The 22,622-nt window shown below is 49.7% G+C and overlaps 1 non-coding gene across 1 annotated transcript; it reads right to left on the bottom strand.

The window, feature by feature from the left end:
• Positions 1-1,047: 1,047 nt before the first annotated feature.
• On the bottom strand, positions 1,048-1,124 carry MIR9274 (microRNA mir-9274). The gene is given in 1 exon segment (NR_128984.2): positions 1,048-1,124. It is a non-coding gene; the product is annotated as a microRNA mir-9274 (primary transcript).
• Between the last annotated feature and the right edge of the window lie 21,498 nt (positions 1,125-22,622).

Genomic DNA, 22,622 nt, shown 5'->3' with positions numbered 1-22,622 from the left:
AGGGAACAAACAAAAAACCCGGCCTGTGTACCCATGGCCCCTGTGCCTCCTCCCTTCTGCTGGGGGATTTCTGAAAACGAAGAAGGGCCTGGTGCCCGGGGCTCCGCGCCGATGCAGCCGCCTCGCCCACTAGCAGCTTCGGCCAGGCCGGCCCCTCCCAGCTACTCAGAGCTGTCCTCTCAACACCTAGTCTCCTACTGTATCGCCAGGTGCCATTCCTTTCTCCTTGAAAGCAACTCCCAGTGTGGGTTGGTGGCACCCACTACACTGGCACAGCTGGAAGAAGCAGGTTTTAGTACCACGAGCCGAGGGCTGGGCGGGAGTAGAGACACTCTCATGCTTTGCTATGGGAGTGTCAATTGACTCCCATTTCCTTGGAGGTAAAATCTGGGATCGGAAAGCTTTTCCAGCCTGGCCGGTGTGGCTCAGTGGATTGAGCACGCCTCCATGCAGCAAGAGGTCACCGATTCAATTCCCAGTCAAGCCTGTTCCGTGTTTCTCTCTCCCACTGATATTTCTGTCTGTCTCTCTCTCCCTTCCGCTCTCTGAAATCAATTTTTTAAAACATTTTTTTTAAAAAAAGACTTTTTAAAAATTGGTTCTGTCTTCTGACCCAGGAACTGCATTTTCCAGATTTTTACTCTAAGAAGATAAGGACTGTGTACAAAGATTTAGTTAAGCAAATAGTCATAACAGCCTTGGTAAAATAGCAAAATAAGGCTAAGTAGCATCTAAATACACAAGATAGGAAGTTATTTAAATTTTGGAACATTCATGCATTGGAATATTATGTAACCAACACTTAGACATGGTCAGGCCATTGATTGCCTCCAGAAAGAACTAAGTAGCTGGGAGGCAGGGGTTATTCTGAATGCCCGTTTTTTTTACCCGTTGCATTTCGAACCACTGGAAACGTATCTAGGAGACAGGCAGGGGACTAAAAATGTAAAGGACTTTTTGGAAGAACAGTAGCTCCAACGAAGAACGGGATGTAAGAAATATTAAGTGGAAGGTGGGGGGTTGCTTCCAGATGGGAACGAGGTGACCCCGGCTGCCACAGCAATCGGTGGCGACAGCAGCCATGGGGGCGCACCTAGCCTGCCGCCACCTGGGCCATACCTCAGGGGAGCCCACCTTTCCGCCGACTAGACTAGGGCCTCCCTGGGGTGCAAGGAGTGCGAGACGGTGGCCACGCTCCTCACGGAGATGAGCATGAACGATGCACGACTGCTGTTCCAGCCACGAGACTACTGTGCCCACTACCGCATCCAGCTGCTCAAGAGCACCCCAACTTCCAGGCCTGCAAGCGGGAGCAACACGACGGGGATGCCTGTGAGCGCCTGGACTGAGTCACGTGCATGGTGCAGTTTGGGGGCAGCGGAAGTCGCAGAGGAGACCGACCTGGCCAAGCCCGGCACCCCCACCCCACCCCAAAGGCCAGTGGAGGAATAAGATCCTCCAGGCCCTCAGCACCCCGCAGAAAGAGAAAAGGAATGTTAAGTGAAAATATAAAATGTGTGGCAAAATGAGAATGTACTGCCCTGTCGACTGAAAAACAAAGTCTGGCAGGAAATTACCCCCCAGGTTTAACGGTATGTATTTCTCACAAATAAAATTACAGGTGATTTTTTTTTCTTCCTCCTTACTTGTATTTCCTGGCTTTTATTCAAGAAATATGAAAAAAAAAAAAAACTTGGGGGGAAGGGGGATGGCTGGGGAAAGGAAGAAACAAAGTTATTTTTAAGTTTTAAAAATTGCCCCAACCGTGAGTGTTATACTTTCTCTCATCTTGGTCAAATGTCTAGAAAGAATATAGAGATGTACTGTTTTCTATTTCCTTACACACACACACACACACACACACACACACACACACACGCACCCTACCCAACCTCATACAAAAAACTGCCTGCACCATTCCTTCCATATGCATCAGCTTCGACAGAGATCAAGCCTCAACGCCTTCACGAGCTGGTGGGAGGAGAGGGCACACGGGTGAGAGCCCACCCCATGGTACTCTCGGGATTCCCAGGTCCTCCTACCCGGCCCAGCCCCCCTCTGCCTGTCCGGTTCTTCTGCCTGTCACACATCTGTCCCCAGGGAACCGCCCACCCTGGGCTGTGTCTCTTACCAGCTCTCAATTGTGAAAGCAGCAGATACCTCCCCTTCCATCCCGCCCACCCCACCCCCACCCCGGGGCCACAAGAGACTTTATCGGCTCCTTCCCAGGGTCTCCGCCCGCCCCCTCGGTCCCTACTGTATCCCAAAGTGCCATTTGTTTCTCTTAAAAAGCAATCGTCACCCCTCCCTCCCAAGTTCTGTTCCTTTCCTAGGTGGTGGCACGTGCCCGGGGCCATCCCTAGCATATGATCGCCCTTCTCTCGATTCCCCCAACTTGGGATTTCATCTCCTGCCTGGTCCATTGCAGTGGCCCGTGTGCCTGCACGTGTTCTTGGTTTATTTCGATCTGTCCCCTGCAGAGCGCAACCAAAGAATTGCATCCAATGAGCACACCATAGGCTGGTGTCCAGATATTGAATTATAATGCTGTACACCTGATATTTACATGTTATTAACCAATGTTGCCTCAATGCATTTCGTTTAAAAAAAAAAAACAACTATTTCACCCAAAATGCCATGGTGCCCACCTCGTTGCCCTGCTGCTCATAGTCTCCTGCGTCCTGCATTGCATTTGCATGGCCGTCTCCCCCGGGTTTCCTGATACTCAGGTCCCCCCGAGTCCCCACACTCGCTCCATCACTCCTTTGTGCCTTTGCCCAAGCCGGGTGCCCCCGATGCATGGATTGTCTCCTCGGCCAGTCCTGGCCTGGCTCTCCTTTCTTAATCAGAACTCAGCGCGGGCTCTCTCTGGCCCTGAACCTTCTCCAGGAACTCGGGCCCTGGGAAAGGGGGAGAGGGAGTCGTCTCCTCTGTGATTCTGTCACAACCACAGCAGAGTGGTCAGTTTGTCACGTGGCAGTGACTCGAGCACCACGCTTAGGAGAGCCGCTGTGCATCACCTTGGCAGGTGCAGCTCTTAGGACGACGCCCGGCCGATGTGGGCATGGCGGGCAGGGGACCAACAGCTGGTACTGTCACAGAAGGAACCAGGAGGAATGTGGATGGAGCTCAGGGCTGAGAGCAGCGCGGGCCAGGGGAGGCCATCTGGAGACGCTCCTTCGCCTGGATTGAAACGAGAGCCTGGAGGGGCACCCCAGGGACTGGCCCCAACCCACTTCCTGCCCAGGGGCACAGTTGGGTCCCAGAGGAATGTGGGACTCTGGACATTATGGTAAGAACCACCCCCCCAAAAAAAGGTGCCTGGACCTAACATGGGGATGAAGGGGAGCAGGGTGCCAGGGTAGCCACATGTTTTCAACCTCGTTTAAAGGGCCTAAAACCATAGGTCACGAGCCCTCTCCCCACACGAGGGGCTATACCCCGTTGCCACTGTACTTTCCTATGTTAAAGAGCATTCGTTTATTAACCACTTAACCACTTACAATTTCTGTACCGACTTTTGGCATTTTTCTTTTTCAAATTTTTTATTTGTATTTTATTTTACATTCAAGGTACTCAGGAAATGGTAAGACCGGGGCTTCTTTCTATACCTGAAATGCCCTCTCGGGGCTGATAGAGGGGTGGATAGTAACACTGAAGAGTTCACCATGTCAAAGGCAGGGGTGACCTCTTCACCCACCCACCCACCCACCCCCACCCCGTAAATCACAGGGACAACAAACAGAACCGCTGACAGAGGCTGGGACCCCCAGGATGGAAGTGGAGACATCAGGTCTCCCCTCCCTGTCGCCATGAGAAGGGAAAGATTTACTAAATCCAGCACATCCATTGTACACAGCCTGCCCCATCTCTGGGGGAAAGATTTACTAAATCCAGCACATCCATTCTACACAGCCTGCCCCACCTCTGGGGGAAAGATTACTAAATCCAGCACATACATTCTACACAGCCTGCCCCATCTCTGGGGAAAGATTACTAAATCCAGCACATACATTCTACACAGCCTGCCCCATCTCTGGGGAGTGCATACATTGGCCATTTGTCTGGAAAGACAGGCACGAGACCCAAAGGGGGACGAGAGGGGCTGTACGAGGAAGCCGACGTCCCAGGCACAAACACCTAGTTTTCAGCTAAATCAGGAAAAACCCCTGGAAAATGATCAGGTGGTGACAAGAAAATCTCAGGCGTAGCCATGACTGGCCTAGAACCCGTGCTGGGAATTAAGTCACGAAATCGATTCATCCCTTGTTCACTGGGCACTGCCAGTGTGTGCTAAGCTGCTGCGTCTCCAAACACAGGTCTGGACCAAGTCTCTGGAGGCCTGAGAGTCCAACCGGCTACGGAACCAGCATCCCAACTGCTGAGAATGTTCGTCAGGGGAACATTCCGATGGCAGTTGAAGGCAACTGTCAAGTGAAGGCCCTGGACTGCAGAATCCACTGTCCTGGGAGAGGGGTCCAGAAGGGGGCTGGCCGGTTAGGGGCCTTCAGGGGCAAACTAACTGGAGGGAGAAAGAGGATTACCAGAGATCATGCTGGCAGGGTAGCACGGGCAGGGTCCAGACGGAGGAGGCCTGGGCATGCTATCAGCTGGCATAAAGGCAGATTGTGCCAACCTTGGTCTGTCTGTCTGGAGGTCTGAGCAAACTGGTTCTTTCTTAGCCCAAAAGTCAGGAGTCATGGCTGGGCCTTGAAACAAGGCAAAGATTACGCCACAGCCCTAGCCGGTTTGGCTCGGTGGATAGAGCGTCAACCTGCAGACTGAAGGGTCCCAGGTTCGATTCTGGTCAAGGGCACATGCCCGGGTTGCGGGCTCGATCCCCAGTGGGGGGCTTGCAGGGGGCAGCCGATCCATGATTCTCTCTCACCATTGATGTTTCTATCTCTCTCCCTCTTCCTTCCTCTCTGAAATCAATAAAAATATATTTTTTAAAAAAGCTTACACCACATATGCAACTATTTTATAGAAACAAATTGATGGCAAGTTGGAGCGGGGAGACCCAGCAAAGCTGTCTGTGAGCAGGCATTTTGCCGTGTGCCCATCAGATTGGACTCATGCTGGTGTCTCACCAAACACACCAAGGTTGCCGAACCTACTCAGTTCAAGGCTTCCTTATTGTCTCAGTAATCGTTTGCAGTGACCCCCAGCCTGGTAGTTCCATTAACAGGCAGCCAGGTACACACAACTTCAGAGCCCGGTGCCTGGCAGAGGTCGGTGTGTTCACTTTGAACATTGTAAAACCCTCTGTGGTGTTCTCGTGCATTTGCTGAAGTGCCCTAGGCCAGCTCGGGGCAGAATTTGGGGACCGCAGACTCCAGTTATTGATTCAAAATCCTGGCTGAGTCCTTCAGTATAAGGGTACCGCAGTGAGAGATGGCAGGCATGCTTGTCTCATTTTTGTCAAACTTATTCTAAAAGGAGCAAGGAGTTTTTTAACCACCCAAACCAGCATTGCAAGAAATGCTGAAGGGTCTGTTGTAAGAAGAAGAAGAAATAGAGAGGATCATGGGCGTAAAGAATAAAAATGGCAATAAATAAGCACCTATCAATAACCACCTTAAAATGTGAGGGAATTAAATGCTCTAATCAAAATATATAGGGGTAGCTGCATGGATAAGAAAACATGACCCACATATATATATGCTGTCTACAAGAGACCCGCCTCAGAACAAAAGACTCAACAGAGGATGAAAGTGAAGGGATGGAAAAAAAATATTCCATGCAAATGGGAACGGAAAAAAATAAACCACCCTGGGGTAGCAATATTCATACCTAACAAAACAGACTTCAAACCAAAGGCCATAATAAGAGGCAAAGAAGGTCACTACATAATACTAAAGGGATCGCTCCAACAAGAGGATACAACCCTGATAGACATCTATGCACCCAATATAGGGGTACCTCAATATGCAAAAAACTCCTGGAGGACTTTAAGGTAGATTGACCACCATACAGTCATAGTGAGAGACTTTTACCACCCCGCTGACTTCACTGGATAGATCTTCCAAACGATCAAGTCAACAAGAAAACAGTGACCCTAACCGACACACTGGATCAGATGGATTTAATTGATATTTACAGAACATTTCATCTCAAAGCTGCAGAATATACATTTTTCTCAAGCACACGTGGAACATTCTCATCCAAGACCACATGTTAGGACACAGAATAAGTCTTTACAAGTTCAAGAAGACTGAATTCATATCAAGCCTCTCCTTGGATCACAACGGCATGAAACTAGAAATCAACAATAGAAAATAAAAATAATTAAAAAGAGTATTGCCATGACTGCCACTGAGCTGAGTTTCTCCAGCCGCGTAGTAACTAGCCTTCTTGAAAATCCCTGCCTGCGAGGAATAGTTCCGCCGACTCCAGTCCACATGGTGAGACTTGAAGCTCCCAAGGGTCTCAAAAAGTTTTTCCCACGCACACAGATGTTTCATCTGCAAAATGCATCCCATTTGAAAGGAACGACAGCAGCGAAATTCCGTTTCAAGAGTGGCGCTCTCCATCGCATCCAGGCTGTCACCGCCCTTTCTTCTTCATGTCTCTGTTCCCATGCTGTGCTCAGCGCAACTGGAGCCTTCGAGGGGGGCACGGTTCTGGCTGACCTCCTGCTCTCAGCCCTCCGTGAGCACCCAGCTGGCCGACTCGGGGTGCTCAGAAGTGCTCACGGGAACACTCGTGACAAGTGGCCGCTACTGAGCAGCCCCGGCGGCTTCAGGATGTCACCAAGGATGGGGGTGATTAACATGGCAGTAACCCAGTACACACCGTGCAGGCCTCCTCTGCTCTCTCATAGGAGCTCAGTAATGAATCTGGAGGCAGGCGGGACCCTTTCTTGCTGTTCCCAAATAGGAGTCAACGGAAGTTACAATTGATTGAGGACTGGGCCTGAGAAGGGGCCTAGAGGGGACCCACCACCCGCATCCACACCTCCTCTTTGTCCAGTTAATTTTTTCTGCCCGATTCACAGGGTATTAAAAGCCAGGGAGGATGAGTAGCCCTGGAAAAGAGGGGAAAGGGAGAAGGGAGGGAAATGAGGGACAGGAAGGGGGTCTTATCCATGGGGGAATAAAAGGGGAGCTTTTACTGCAATGCTGGCATCCCAATCTGCTCCCAGGCCCCCGGCATGATACACTTTTGAATGACTTCCTTCTTTGTTTACACAGCCATCACCAAGCACAAGTCATTCTGAAATCTTGGGTGAAATCATTCCAAGTAAATTAAGCATGCGGTATAGTATATTCAAGGAAATATTCTAGATGACGCCGTATCTTTCCCCCCCCCCCCCACAGCAAAATGTGCCAGCCATCCTCTGTGTAGCCTTCCCACAGGCCTAATGCAGAAATTCAGAACCCCTCACCCAGGGCATGCTCCCAGCCCAATGCAGCCACCACTACACACCACATAGGAGCAGCGTGTGTATGTGTACACACACACACACACACACACACACACACACACACACAATTCCTTCTCTCGGAATTCCGGAAGCTATTCTCCCATCCTGGGTAATTTGTGAAGCATTCCTGTAACGAAGGATCCAAATCTTTCACTCTTGTCGTCCTCCAATGCAGCTTACAGCTAGCAGAGGCGCCTGCTCTAAGGAATCGGGCAGGGACTTCCCCCTCCCCAGCCCCTTGTTCTTTCTCGAATGGCCTCCCAGCGTGGTCCTGTGGAAGGTCCGACCCCATCCCTAGCCACCTACACTCTTCCGGACGATCCTGGATTTCACGCTTTCACCAAAGACCAAGGCTCGTCCCCGACCCATCCCCTAGGCTCACCTGGCAGCTCTCATGTCCCAGGAGGCCGCTGACAGCTCCCTGACCGACGCCTCGTTTCCCGTTCTGCCTCGCTAGGCCTACCGAGTTCTACTGCGCTCTCTTGTTCCAGTCTGCACGTCTCAGAAGCTAATGTGCGCACCCACGTGATGGGAAAGCTTGGATGTTTAAGAGTCCTCCAGGGTGTTGATCGGCACCGCCCTGCCCACTCAGGGGCCCCGGCACATCCTCTCACAAAGGACAGACAGGGCCCAATGGGGAGATGGTCACCAGGCCACAGGCGTCAAACAAGGCCTTGAACCTCTGGCTTGGTCTCTCTCTGTGATACTCCAGGGCCAGCGGCGCCCAGCAGTGATTCTCTAGGCTAGGCCACTGTTTTTCAATGGTTGTAGTGGGGGTTTTTGGACCCCACCTCACAGTAAGAAACATAACAAGATGTTTATTTCCACCCAGTATAAATATTTAGGTATAATATAGGTATAGGTAAAGGTATAGGTATAGATACAGGTTATAGGTATGGAGAGGTGTAGATGGACATAAAATTGAAAGCAATAAAAAAAAAAAAAAACTCCCTTTCTGCATGTGATACACTGAAGCTTTTGTTTTTAACCTGTTTTAAAATGCGGGCTAGAAACCACTAAATTGATTTCACACCGCACTAATGGTTTGCGACCGACGGCGTGAAAAACACGGCTGCGTGGGCTTAGCCATGTATGTGTCTTCCTCGGTCCTGCACCACAGCCTTCGACTGCGAAGGAAAGGTGACTTGTGAACCGATCCGAGAGGGCCCTCCCCACCCAGCACGTCCGTCCCCCGGGGGGCTGCTCTGCTGCGTAGGGGGTGTCTGCTCCCAGCAGAGTCTCACCGAGGCCGAGCTGGGCGTGGGCAGGGCTGGCCCGCCTCCCTCTTCTTGGCTGTCTTCCTGAACTTTCCCACCCGCTTCTCTCTTTCCAGCACCTACAGGATTGTGGGGTGCTCGGCAGCTCTGGTTACGGGGACTGGGCAGGGAGAAGTGGGCACGTGGCGGAGGAAGGGGAAGGTCAGAGGCTTGTCCAGGGTGGGTGGGGGTCGGTGGTGTCTCCATCCCCAAGACAAGAGCACCGCAGCCAACGTGGGCCCAGCCTTTGCCCACCGTCCCCCTGCTGGGCAGAACACCCTAGCTCTCAGATCCCAGCTCCTATTTTTCCACGCAGAAAACCCTTTTCAGAATAGAGACCCTCCCTGACCCTCAAACTCTAGTGGAGGGCGGATGGTCGCGCGCACCTCGAATGGCTGGGGCTTGGGGACAGCTTAGGTGATGTTTGGTTCCAACGTAAAGAGGGAGAGACCCTGGGAATCACTTGACAGCGTCTCAGTTTGGCCAGAAGTTTGCCCCTGGGCGGGCAGGGTGGGTGCAGCCCAACGCCCCACATCCTCACTCACATTCTTTTCTCCATTCCGCTCTGGGTGGTGCAGGTCGCTTTGCATCGGCCTGAGATGCTCACTCCCCTGACACTGCCGCTATGTGTCGTGTTCAGGACACCACTTCCCGCCCCGCCAGCTTCTCCACTGACCCGCAGCCAGACGGACCCCCTTAGTCTGGGAAGCCTGGATGGCTGCAACGAACACTCTGCACAGCAACTTCCGCTCCGGCCGCTCTGGGGTTGTGGCCACACTGGCTGGGATTCCCTGCTGATGGGGACAGAGCGTTCCCCCTTTTCCCTCGGAATCACAGAGAGCCTCCTCAGGCTCTTCTTTCCTCTCTCCATTTCTCCCTGCTCATTTCATCTCAGCCCAGGTGTCTTCCGGTCCAAACTGGACATTAGTGTTGAGTCAATGGATGCACCTCTTCAATTGAACGTTGCAATTCCCTTGGACCTGGTCCTGGGGGGGGTCATGGGAAAATCCGTAACCCATAAGTCACCAGGGCGAGAAATTACAGTCTTCAGGCCCCTTTGTTCAAGGAGAAGCCTTCAGAGACCCAGAAAACCCAATCCATGCTCTCAAGGAATTTACAGTGTCTTTGGAGAGAAAGGTGGACAGATATAAGCAACCGCACAAGGTAGCAGGAGGGAACATACCAGTTCACACTGGCAACTTCAGAGGGGGGGTGTAAGCTGGAATCTGAGTGAAATTTGAGGCTCTCGACAAGGAGGGGAGATGGAGGTGTGCGGGAAGTGAAAAGGAACAATTGAGGAAACACTTGGACCAGAATGCAGTATTGCCTCCAGATGCAGAGTAAGAGACAAAGCGAGAGAGGCCAGCGGAGGGCTTACGGAGGGAGGGTCTGGGTCACCCGCAGCAAGTTAGAGAGTTCGGACTTTAACTTGTAAACAATGGGAAGCTGCTGAAGGTTTTGTGAGCCGGGAGGAAGTGGGGTGCCAAGTGGTACGGGGAGAATCACCACGGGTTGCATGGAAGGAACTGGAAGGAGGGGCTGAGTCTGAGACTGGGAGATAAGTGGGAAACCTGTACAGAAGTTCCGGTGACTATCGGGATCGGGACTTTTCGGGAGACTGTGGATTCGCCTTTGAAGGGGTCGGGGAGTGGAAACTGACATGAGTCGTTGATTGTGTTGGGGTCAAAGGTGACATCCAGGTTTCCGGCCTGGGCGAACTGGGCGCTAGACCACAGTGGGGGACTGAGCCGCCATTATTTGAGATCACAGTCAAAAGCGCTCATTTGCAGGAGTACTGGGCAAGTAGGTTTACTGTGGAAATGTTACCTCATGGATGCAATAACAGAGAAATCCCGCCAGAGGGATGAGTCAGGTTATGGACAGTCCTTTTTCCTCTCAACCCTCCCTGCCTCTCTCCAGGCATTACAGAATGTTTTCCTTGGACCTGGGAGTCATTCTGTCCTGAGCGATGCTGGCATTTCTCTACTGAGAGATACGCAACCAACTTCCCTCCCAGGCAGCTGAGCAGAGGGGGACCCAGGCCCTGTGGATGGACGACAGGGCCCGGCAGTTCACAGGGGACAGCTGGGGCACTGCCTGGAGCCGCCCTGGGCCTCTGAACTGACTTGTCCTTGGGGAACAATGGTGCCACTTCTCTTGCTGTTGGCTCCGGGGAGTGGCCACGGACCTGGCTGGTTTCACTTCTCGTGCTTGGGGCCTTCCTTCATGACCAGTAGTTGCTGAGAACAAAGGGGATATCAGCAGGAAAGTGTGTTGCAACCAGGAACCAAGGATATCAACTCTTGCTCCTCTCAATGCGCAACTCCAAGTCCACCTGTGCCCAGATGTCAGGGCTACTTTCCTTGGTGCTCAGGCCTGGCTCACTCTGTGAAGTGCTATCTCTATTCACACGAAACGGGTGCAGGAGGGCCCTGCTCTCTTCTCCTCTTTGATATTGCCAAACCATACCAAGGCCCGGGGCCTCTGCTTCTAAAATATCAGAGGAACCTCGCCAGTAGACAGCTTTCCCAGCATGCTTTGTGGCAGTCAGGAGGGGCGGGAGCAGGTAGAGAAGCTGCTCCAGAAGATGATCAGAGGGGAGTCCAGTCCGTCCTCTGAGGGCTTTTTCCCCAATCCAGGGCTTGCTCTTTGGAGGGTAGAGTGCTCTGGAGTGAGTCCTCCTGTGTCTTTCCCTCTGGCCTGCACTTTGGTCTTCATGCCACCAAACATGAGCTACCCCGCTGACACTGGGCCTCGCAGATCAAAACCTTCAATAACCCCACTGAGGGGTGGTATGCGCAATGGCCACCCAAGACACAGGAGCCATTGTAGGCTGTGGCCAATCTGGTCACAGCGACTGCTCCTCCAGGCTACGTCATGCGTGGAGGCACGCTGGACCCAGCCTCAGAAAGGCGGGCACAAAGCAAAGAACACGTGTAGGGCCCCCCCAGGCCACGGTTACCCCAGATGTAAAATGAGGTCTTTGGACTCGGTGGACGGGAAGTCACCCTCTGGAATTAGCAGTCCGTCATTTTGTGAAAAGCCATCGCTTTATCTTTTTCACCCCAATTCAATTTTTCCTTCCTGCCTCCTATCTGCCAAGGGTGCGGGTAGGAGTCAGCATGAACATGGCCTAGTTCCATGTCCCAGTGATTCTACTGTGATCACATTATCATTTGCCTGGATAGAAACCAGGTGACCATGCCAGCAGGGTTCCCACTTTGAATGCTTCTGGTAGGGACAGGTGACCAGCCCCAGGGATGCAAAATGAACGAGTTAGACCCCCACCTCTGGATGTTCAAGTTTGGGTAGGACAGACAGACAGATTAGCAACAATTGAAAATATTCCGTGTTTCCTGGTGGATCCAAGCCAGGCCCATGTCCCCACCTTCTCCCACATTAGCATCTGATGATGAGCTTTGCAATCCAGCAGGAGAAGGTAAAGGATGTTCCTCCGCGCTCAACTCGATAGCACCGTTTGCCCTTTTTGCTTTGGTGCTTTCTTTGTTTTGTTTTTTAGTTACAGGAGATCAGAGTCTTCTGAAGTTGAGAAACTTTGACACATTCAGCAGGTGGACACTGATTCTTCCTTCCTGGAACCCAGTTCGGGGGATTGGCAGCTCGGGCCCATTTCCTTATGGGTACTGGCCTTTGGGAGCCCGGGTTCCAGAACAGGGGAGCAGCCCAAGTGGCTCTTTCCCAGGACTATCATGATGGGGCTCGCAGCACTGGGAAAACGGGGGAGTACCAGAGAGATGCTGGCAGAAACTATTCCTCCATTGGCACAGCCCTCAGCCCAGAGCCTTCTAAGGGAGTGTCAGTTTCGTCTTTACTCTTTGGCCTTCTCTTCAGCCAGCTTTCCTCCCAATCAGATGTCAAGGTCATGTGTTTGAGTGACATTTTTAAGACAGGACAATTGCCCCCCACACTTGCTCTCACTCTCCTGGGGCCCAAGAGACCCCACCATTCCTCCTCTCCATCCAAACAATCTTCCTGCCCTAATCAGTCACTGTATCCAAGGCATATATGTATTACAGTCTAAAACTAGTGTGCTGTCCAGGGTCCCTTCCACAGAGAGCCTCGAAGCTGCCAGAGCGCGCACGCCCCTGACTTTGAGTAGCCCCTGACCCGAAACAGTGGACTCTGGCAGCCCCCAGACTCCACTTGCCCACCCTGCACCTGGAGATAGATGGCCACATCCCCAAACTTGGATGTGGGCACTTCAACCTCCTGTGCCTTCATGAGGATAAAGTGATGGGCAAACAGACAGGATCTCTGCCCCCCGGGAAGTCAGTAGTCTAGGGATGAGATGGACATTAATCAAATAATCACCCAAGCTTGTATTTACAATTCTAAGTGCAAGGAGGAAAATGCCCAGTGTGGTCTAAGAACAGTGAAGGTGAGAGTGGAGAAAGGGCCTTTACAAATTGTTCCCTCTTTTCCCAGCTGAATTGGACTTCTCAACAACTTATTAATTGGTTGATGATGGTTTCACATTCTAAATTTTAAGGTAAAAGGGGCCTCCGGCTGAAAACTTTCATGTTGACTCCAACCAGAAGCAGCCTTTAGGGGTGAATGGTCACTTGCGCTTCTAGCGACTTGCGCAAGGCCTCCTCAGTCACCCACTTCCACAGGCCCCAGACTAAACCACCTGACAAGAACCGCCCCCCACCTTACACACGCAGGAAGGTTGGGGTCCCTAAAGTATTGCTGTATTTCTGGCCCTTCTCGGTCCTACATTTCTATCATTTGTTTTCAAAAGACCTGCTGATTTTGTGCCTTCTTCCCGAAACGGAAGTAACCCACTTCGTACGTGCTTCATCCAGGACGGGCCCTGCTGCTCGGCTCTTCTTCACGGGCCTTCATCTCCAAGGAGGGGGTGCTCAGGAAACACCCCCCACCCCAAAGGGTCCTGTCCCACTTCTCGCCCAATCCCCTTCCTCCAGTGAGAGTCCTTGAGAAGCATGTTACCTGAGGACAGGAAAGGAGGAGGCCAGAAAGTCTGGTTTCCCGGGTACTGATTTAACAAGCGCCACCGTGGTGTACCCTTCTGTACGTGATTCTCTCTCGCTCGTGGGACTCACTGCCACATGGTGTCACTATTGAGCACTGACCCTGCATGGTCCCTGGACTAGTCCACAATAACTTGGACTAGTCCACAAGAACAATGCCCTTGCTGGTCCCTGAGCAGGCTGCAGGTCTGTTTCCTCAAGGGAAGATGGCCCCACTTTCTTGGTATTGAATTTGATCTTGGGTGCTCCACCTTCGTGCACGCACACTCACATGCGCATGCACACACCCAGTGCTATTTCTTTCCAGAGCACATGTAGTGTGCCTGAGCAGCGGGGCCGAGGGCGGCTGCCAGCCCTATCATACCTTGTGCTAAAACGCCGCCCTTTTCTCCAACTCATACCCTCCTTGCATTTGCTTATATTGAGCCTGGGTCAGCAGTCTTTGTCAGGGTAATATTTTATGCCTGAGTTTGGCCCACCCTTACGTCCATCCCCAAAGACTTCAGGACGTCGGTTATCAGGAATTAGAGGTTGGCCTCTTTCCCAGAAACCTTAGCTCTCGTGCAAATAGGTCCACTTCCTCACCTAATTAGCTTTGCATTCAGGAGATTCAGGGCAAGTCACAGAAGGTTCTGTGAGGAAATCTACAAAAATCTATTAAAAATTACTCTAAATCTATTAAAAATGAGTGCTTGCTCTGTTTCTGCGTAACTAATATAGATGCTCAAGTGGGTGTTTTATAGGGAAGAGGTTAGCAGAATTCTCTTCATTTAAAAAGAAACAGAAGTCAGCTATATTTCTATTCCTTCTGTGTGTGTGCTACAATCTGTCTGCTTGGGAAATATGGTCACCCTTGAGTGATTTTTTATTCTATACATTCACCAATATCTCAACCTGAATTCCAAGATTTTTTAAGCATACTCAAATGTGCTCTCCTCTATTTAGACTGGAAAAGAGAATACTTCTAATGGGCTGTTCTTTTAGAAACAGATTATTAATCTAAGCAGTCCTGATACAATCAATGCAGTACATGGCATAAATGGGGGCGGGGAGAGTTCTACTCTGGGGTCAGAACCATAGATTTGTCTGGGCTCCATTTATCACTCCTCTTTTAACTGTTGAGATATTTATTTGGGATGATTAGAAATTGCTTTCATGTCTGTGCTCCCTAATAGGAGCACTTATAATTCAACATCAGGATTCCCCTGTTCCCTTGGCTTCCTATTTTGAACAAGTCCATTGTGGGTCTTGTTCAAATAACAGAGGACTAAGGAAAAAGAGTCTGAACAATTGGTGGTCAGAAAGCACCATGGCCAGGCTCAACTGAGCACTAAGCCAATCCACGACTTGAGTCCTGAAAATGCACAGAGAGTCTCCCCAGCTACTCCACAGAAGCAATCAATATGTGCACAGAGCATCCACTTTGCTTTAAAAGGGGAATTGTTTGAAAATACTTACTAGACTTTTAAAATGAGATATTTACACTCCCCCTTACCCCCCCCCACCTTGGCCCCCGTTCAATTCCTCCACGTGCCTCTCTGAGTTCATGAAGCAACAGCAATGTATCCTCGAGCACCTGATAGAAAGGCTCCAAGACTAGGACTTGGAAAAGTTTCAAAGGTTTGTGTCTGGGGTTGCTTTTTGTAGGTTGGCTTATTTGGGGGGAAACGCCCCTGCCAACCTATGCCTGCTATCTCAACTCCATGCACTTCCTTTTTCTTTTCTTTTTTAATATATTTTTATTTCAGAGAGGAAGGGAGAAAGAGAGAGACAGAAACATCAATGACGAGAATCACTGATTGGCCACCTCCTGCACACCCCACACTGGGGATCAAGCCCGTGACCCAGACATGTTCCCTGACCAGGAATCGAACCGGTGACCTCTTGATTCATGGGTCGACACTCAACCATTGAGCTACCAGGCAACTTCATGCACTTTCAACCAATGATCTTGTTGTTCTCACCTTTCCTGGAAGATCGCAATCCTACTCCAGCTGTGCTGTCTGTTAAAGTACCTACCCAGCATCACAGAGCACCCACACTCCTGGGATTCATCGGGAACTGTATACTCAAACAGCTGCGAAAAGCACAGGGACTACCCTGAAATACAGGCCATCCTGTTCACTTGGCACTCCAACAGTATTTTTCAAGCTTCTTAATCCCAGTCTTCATTTCAATTAGGCATAAAATCACATGCTGTCCTTTAAGGTTATTTAAATTTTCAAAATAAATTCAACCCATACCTGGGAAACTGAGCCCTTGAGGCAATAGGACAACATGCCAACTTAGACTCAAACTCTGCAATAGCTATATATCTGTTAGGAAGGATGAAACAAGATGTTTAATATGTAAACCATAATATGATTATGCACCAAGGTAGTATCAGAACATCCACTGGAACAGTCTCACTATGAATAAAGACATTAAGAAAGTGGTAAGATACAAGATAAATACATCAAAATTTCCCACATCAATGCCTTTCCTATACTGCAACAAAAAGCAGAAAACAGGAGGGGTGGGGGAGGCCATGGGGGGATAAGGACACATATGTAATACCGGAAGGAAGGAAAGAAGGAAGGAAGGAAGGAAGGAAGGAAGGAAGGAAGGAAGGAAGGAAGGAAGGGCAGAAAACATAGGGAAATTTCATAAGAGCATTGAAAATATTTAGAAATAACACTAATGAGACCTGTCCTAGACCTATATCAAAAACATAAACTTTACAGAGATTGATAAAAGAGATAAGTTAATGGAAAGATATAACGTTGGATTGAAATAGTAGATATATTAATGCTGTTAATCTTTGCCAAAGTAATTTTTAGGTGAAATACAATCCTAATTATTTGAAAGATTCTATAGCTCAGCTAGAAGAGAGAGAAAAAGGATGATAATAGCTAAGAACCGCTTAAAGAATATCAAGGAGGTGCTTTCCCTAGGACAGTGATGGCGAACCTATGACACGCGAGTCAGCACTGACATGCGTAGCCATTTCTGATGACACGAGGATGAAACATTTGCTGCTCCTGAGGATGAAACATTTGCGAAATAATGTTTTTCCTCAAAGTGACACACTCCCCGAGTTATGCTCAGTTTTTTGGCGAAGTTTGACACACCAAGCTCAAAAGGTTGCCCATCACTGCCCTAGGAGATAATCCAACTCTAATATTGATACACTCATTAAAATAGTGTGGTGCTGATGCTAGACTGCAGACCTATCCATGAAATAAAATCAGATTGTCCTGAAACGTGTTGTATAGATTTTAAAAGCTTAAATCTGAGAAAGGAATCACCAAAGAGCAATGGTTGAATTCTCTAAAAATGAAATTGAAAAATGTGGCTATTTGGGATGGGGGGGAATCAAATTTGATCCCTCCCTCATACCATACACCAAAATAAACCCCAGTGTATTAAATGTAAAAAAAAAGAGTCCAAAGATATCTAGAAAATATTGTATATTTAATTAAAGCCTAGGTGAGCAAAAGCTTTCTGAGCATGAAGCAAATGAAAGTGATCCTAACAGAAAAGTGAGTTATTTAAAACCACATCAAAAATATCCTACATAAAACAGGAAGGGAAATAATAAATTGGTTACAAAAATATTTAAAGGAAATGAACAACAAGTATTTGCTTTTAACATAGCGAATACCTTTATGCATCGATAAGGAAAATGATCATGGGCAAACAGAGAAGCCAGACATACAATTTTTAGAAGCAGCACCGGCCTGTAACAAAATTCATGAGAAATATTTGATCTCAAGGTTAATGAGAAAAAGGCAAATCAGCAAAATGAGACCATTTTTGCTGTGTGTTTTAAATACGCTAGTGGCTGATCTGGTGAAGTGGGGTGACGATGGGTCGGGGGTCAGGGGGGGTGCTATGTTGAACCTGCCTCTGGGGAGCAGAGTTGACTGACAGCTCCAGCTGCCCACCCCCTCAAAGCATACCAGCCCATTCCTGCATGACTGGCAATTCATTCTTCGAGAAATTTTAGTTGGGGACTTCCCATCCCCTGCCCAAAACTTTCTTAGAATTAAGCAGCAGCCCAAGACGCATATCCAGTGCTTTCTCTCTTGCCTTCACAAAGGTCTGAAGGCTTCTCAGACTCCAAGTGACAGGCAGTCTCATACTCTGCTAACGGGGGTGTGAATGGACACCTTTTGGAAACTATGATTTATGAATTAGGATTCTCCTTCATTTAATAGGATGGTAATATCAGTATTTGGGAAGATGCCTAACAGGCAAAATATTTGTCCTATAACCAGAACTGGGTAAACTGAGAAACCAATTGACAGCACCGTATCAATTTTAGAAACCATCACATATGACACACACACAGGAAAAGGCAGCAAATCCACCAAGATGTACAAGGTGCGCATCTCCAAGAATTGAATTATGAATGATTTCTTTATACTTTTCTGTATTTTTCATGTTTTCTGTAAACATTGGAAATGATCATCAGAAGCTGTTGCTTTAATAAACAAGATTCAAACATAAGCCAAAACAAGAGGTAGTGATAGAACTGAGCTCAGCGTAACGTACATGAAGAGCCATAATGGGCTGGGAAAGGCAAGAGAGACCCTGGCTGGGCTGGGTGAAAAGACTGGAGTGGCCAGGGCCAGAGGGAGGAAATGGATAGGAACAGGGCATGACCTGAACCACCAATGGGAAGGAGGGCCTATGACAAAGGTAATAGGAAATACTAGGAGAAGGGTTCAAGTCAGAACAGCCTCCAAGTGTTTCGAGTGAAGAGAGTTTTCAAAGGCTAAAGGAACCAGCCAATGGGAACCACTGAAGGCACTGTGGCACTGACAGGGGAGTCATGCCGCTCTGTCCCTCGAACCCCCAGACTAAACTGTTCACCTAGAGAAAGCACTCATACCCCTAAGTCGCTGGAAGTAGGTTGGGACTTGATGGGCAGGTGTGCTTCTACCTGACTCAGTGGCACACAATTGGGAGACAGCCCGGCAGCGAGGGGCCCTCGAGCCCAAGGAAACAGGGTCACAGCCCCGTGGCCACCGTCCAATCCAGGGAAGACAGGCAGCCCTGGGAGGCGGCTATCTCTTAGGATTGGTTTTGCTCCTCTTTTGCTTACTCTGTGTTTCCGTTTTGAAAGGAGGTATTTGGGAACGATTTTGTTAATGAAGATTGTGTAGTGGTCACACCTTCTAAGAATGTGACTCTGCTCTGAGATATTTGTAAAGGGTGGGCTGGGTCATGCGGAACAGAACCCATGCAGGGGCCTAACTGCGTACAAGCCCACCTCACTCTCCCTCGCGTGGACACGTCGGGCAGGGAGCTATCCCTCCGGGCCAGGTCTCCCCACTGCAACCCAGGAGGCAATCTGAGGAGGAGGTGGCTGAGGGCATCGCTACTATCCCCATCTTTTTGTAAATATTGGGCCGGGAGAGACCCCTTGTAGTTAAAAAAACAAGTAAACCAGAAACGAGGGAACAGAAACTTCCCAACCCCAATTTTGAAGACTTGGAAGAAGAACATACTTCTGGAAATTGCCTGAGGCAATGTTTCTTAGCCATGTTCTAGCCTGTAGCTTGGGCAAAAATTACGACAACTGGTCTTCTAAAGAGGCTTCCGTGTGGGAAAAGCCCTTGTTCCGTCTGAATGCCTATGCCATGAAACCCTCCCCTGTGGGTTAAGCCCCTCATTGCTCTTTTGACTCTTAGGGGACACACGGAGCCCTCCTCCCTGAGGACCCACTCCTGTCCACTCTTCTTTGCTTTTTACTTCTGTATATTGCAAAGCCACACCTGTCCCTCTTAGACGTAAACTGTGAGCCCCCGTCCTAGAGGGCTCCCCTCTGCACCCATAGGGTCTTTCCAGGCCACTGTGGCTCCGACCTACCATGAAGATGGGCCCCGATACCCCCAAAGGCTGCCTGTTCCGATCTCCTGCACCCTGCGGGAAGGGGGTGCCCAAGCCCGTAGGCAGGAGCGGGAGCAAGCCAACCTTCTCTCCCTCCTCTCTTCCAAGTTCCGCGGGCTCTCTTCTTCCAGTCTGTGCATCTCAGAAATTCACAGGGAATGTAGGGCTGAAGAAAAGCCCTGGACATGGCACCCTTGCCCTGCTGAATCCCTTTAAATTCCCAAAGGACAGCTCCTCCCACCTAGGTTCTCTAGGGAGGTCTGTGTCCCGAAGTGATGTGGGCCCAAGGCTCATGGTGGTCCCCCAGGCCCAGAAAGGCTGGAACCAAGGACCTAACTGCTTTGAGGTAGGTCCCATATCCAGGAAGCAGATAAAAAGGCCCACCCCTTTCTCTGGGACCTCCCCTCCCCACCCCCAACCCACTCTGGGCTTCACTCTCACTCTGCATAACTCCAGGATTTACTGGGACTCCAGGAGGGTCATTCAGGTATTTTTTCACTAGGACCACAGCAAGAAATACATCTCACTTGGGCACCCATTGCACTCAAGGATGTACTCAAGGATGGCACAAGTTTCACAAAACGGTGCTTACCTACTGTGTGCAGTACGTTTTAATGTTGTCTGTAAACATTATAAATGATCATCGGAAGCTGTTGCTTTAATAAACAAGACCTTGTTCAAGACCCCCTAAATTACTTCACAACTCACAGTTGGGTGCCCTGGGAGATGGTGGTATCCCTTGGGGGTCCTGGATACCCTAGATCCCTCCTCTGAGGTTTTAGAGGGGGGGAAATCGAATGAGAATGGACTGATGACAGGCCTTCCTTCTGTTTCGCTGAGGGCAGGAGGAGCCCTCCAGGAGGAGAGCTCACAGTTTACGTCTAAGAGTGACAGGTGTGGCACTGCTACAATATACAGAAATAAAAAAGTAAAAAGCAAAGGCAGGGGTGGGTCCTCCATGGTATGTCACAGCAAAACAACAGGCACCCCTGACAGCTGCCGCTGCCGGGGAAGGGGAGTCAGACACTGAAATTTTTCCTACTGGAATCTGGACCATAGAAAAGGCACAGGATGAATGGTCTCAGCAGAGAGTCCCTGCTATGCACGTCATTCCAGAACCTCGGGTTTCTCCAACACTCACCGCTGCATACTTCCTGTCACTTTTTAGGTTGAGGAGGGGATATGTCATGATTCCTGGGTGAAGGTAGAGAGCCAGTGCCTATAGGAAAGACACTTGGGAAAAGGGGGGAATTTTCAAGAAACCCTGCTTTAAGGTGTGCCCCATAGCCAGGTCCCAAGCAGTTTGCACAGCAGAACCACAGGTACCTGCATTTCTGAGCCCTTTTCTTTTTCTGATGCCTTGCACTCTTCCTCCTTTCTGCTGAAGCAACACTGTTTACCCTGTGGGACCCAGTTGCTCAGGGAACCCTGGGCTCCTCACCCTGAGTCTCAAACAGAGCCAAGCTTGTCACCCACTTCCTGAATGAGTTAAATTGAGGAGCATCTGGGACTCCTTTAAATTCCAGCGTGAAGTGGGTGAGACTGAGCTTATCTGACAGCCCTTCACTTTGGGCACAAGAAAGAAAGAATTCCCCATCCCTGTTCTACCCTCTACTCGCTCTCAGGGCAAGAAGCATTGTCCGGAAGCGCCTTGGGGGAATAAAACCGGCAAGGTGGACGAAGTGCCTCCAAGCCAGTCCTCGGGCCGGCATTCCTGGCTGCAGTCCATTCTCATCACTCTGGCCTCCCCATCTCTTGGGGAAGCTGTTGTCCTCTCCATGAAGCTGAGTGTTTCCAGGAACACCCCGAAGGCTGGCAGCTCCCTGGCACTGCCAGCACAGACCCACGCCCCAGGATGCTGCCTCTAGGACCTGACCCTGTGAGAGTCGAGTTCAGGGTTGCTGAGTGAAGTTGGGAGCCTTTTCCTGTTTGTTTTCTCCTCTGGCCAAGTCTCCTCTTCTGCTCGTAAGCACCAGGGACTAGCTCAGAAGAGATACTTTATCAGTCCCTGCCCCCCCAAGGGTTACTTACATTCATCTATGTCTCCAGCTCAAGTCACTGCAATATCCCAAGTTCTTACCCACCCACCACCCTGCACAAGCATTTATGGAATGCTCACTACACCACACTCAAGCCCAAGGAAGCAACAGGAGACAAGGCATATTCCACTCAAGGAGTTTACAATGTCACTTGGAAGGCATGATTAACATTGAAAAAATGTATGCCACAATCCAAGCAACATTTAAGTAGCCAAGATAGGAGTCTGTAGGGTGAGTGTTGGGCAGGGCGACTGAAGGAGGTCTGCACAGGGAGGTGGAATGTGAGCTCAAGGGCACTGGTAGGATATGCAAGTCCAAGAACAATCAAAGATACCACTAGGCCAGAACTGCAGAATTTGCAGAGAAAAAAAAGTTAATGGTTCAGTGGCTAGGGGTGAGGGAGAGAAGGAACCTGACAAAGCTGAAGGAAAAGACTATTCATGAGGTGGGCTAATAGGATGGAAGGAAGCCTTCTAGCATCACCCATGGGTTAATGTTGCCTTTTCTTCAGAATCTTAAAAAAAAAAGGAAAAAAAAAGTTATCCTCCTGGTAACAACCAGAGACAGCTGGAAGCAGCACTTACAACTGGAGTCGCTGCAATTCGCAGGGATCCGGTGGCATCCTCAGTGATGCGGCACCGTGAGCCCTGGGTGAATAAAGCGTGGGGTGACACAACCCCAGTTGCCTGGGGCCACAAAGAATGGGCTTCCCCCATGTAAGCAGCTTCTCTGGGTTTATTTTCTCCTTTGTTGTCATTTTCGTCAAGTGACTAAGAATGCGTTTGAAGGAGAAGACCCTTCCTGTTTGCTTCCATAGACTTGGACTTAGTATTCCTCCCTGCCCTAGATTAGGAAGTCAGCGCCGATACGTAATGGGGGCATGGAGCACTTGAAGCAAGATTAGTGCTTGGACTGGGTTAGTCACTGGATAAGCAGCCATCTAAGATCTCTTCCAAATCCAAAATCTGTATGTCTCTCTGCTTCCACCCAAATTTGACCTCGCTTCCATGTT

The sequence above is a fragment of the Eptesicus fuscus genome, chromosome 25, assembly GCF_027574615.1.
Source record: "Eptesicus fuscus isolate TK198812 chromosome 25, DD_ASM_mEF_20220401, whole genome shotgun sequence".
Taxonomy (NCBI): domain Eukaryota; kingdom Metazoa; phylum Chordata; class Mammalia; order Chiroptera; family Vespertilionidae; genus Eptesicus; species Eptesicus fuscus.
Note: the sequence above shows the minus strand (reverse complement) of the source record. Positions and strands in the feature narration are given on the sequence as shown.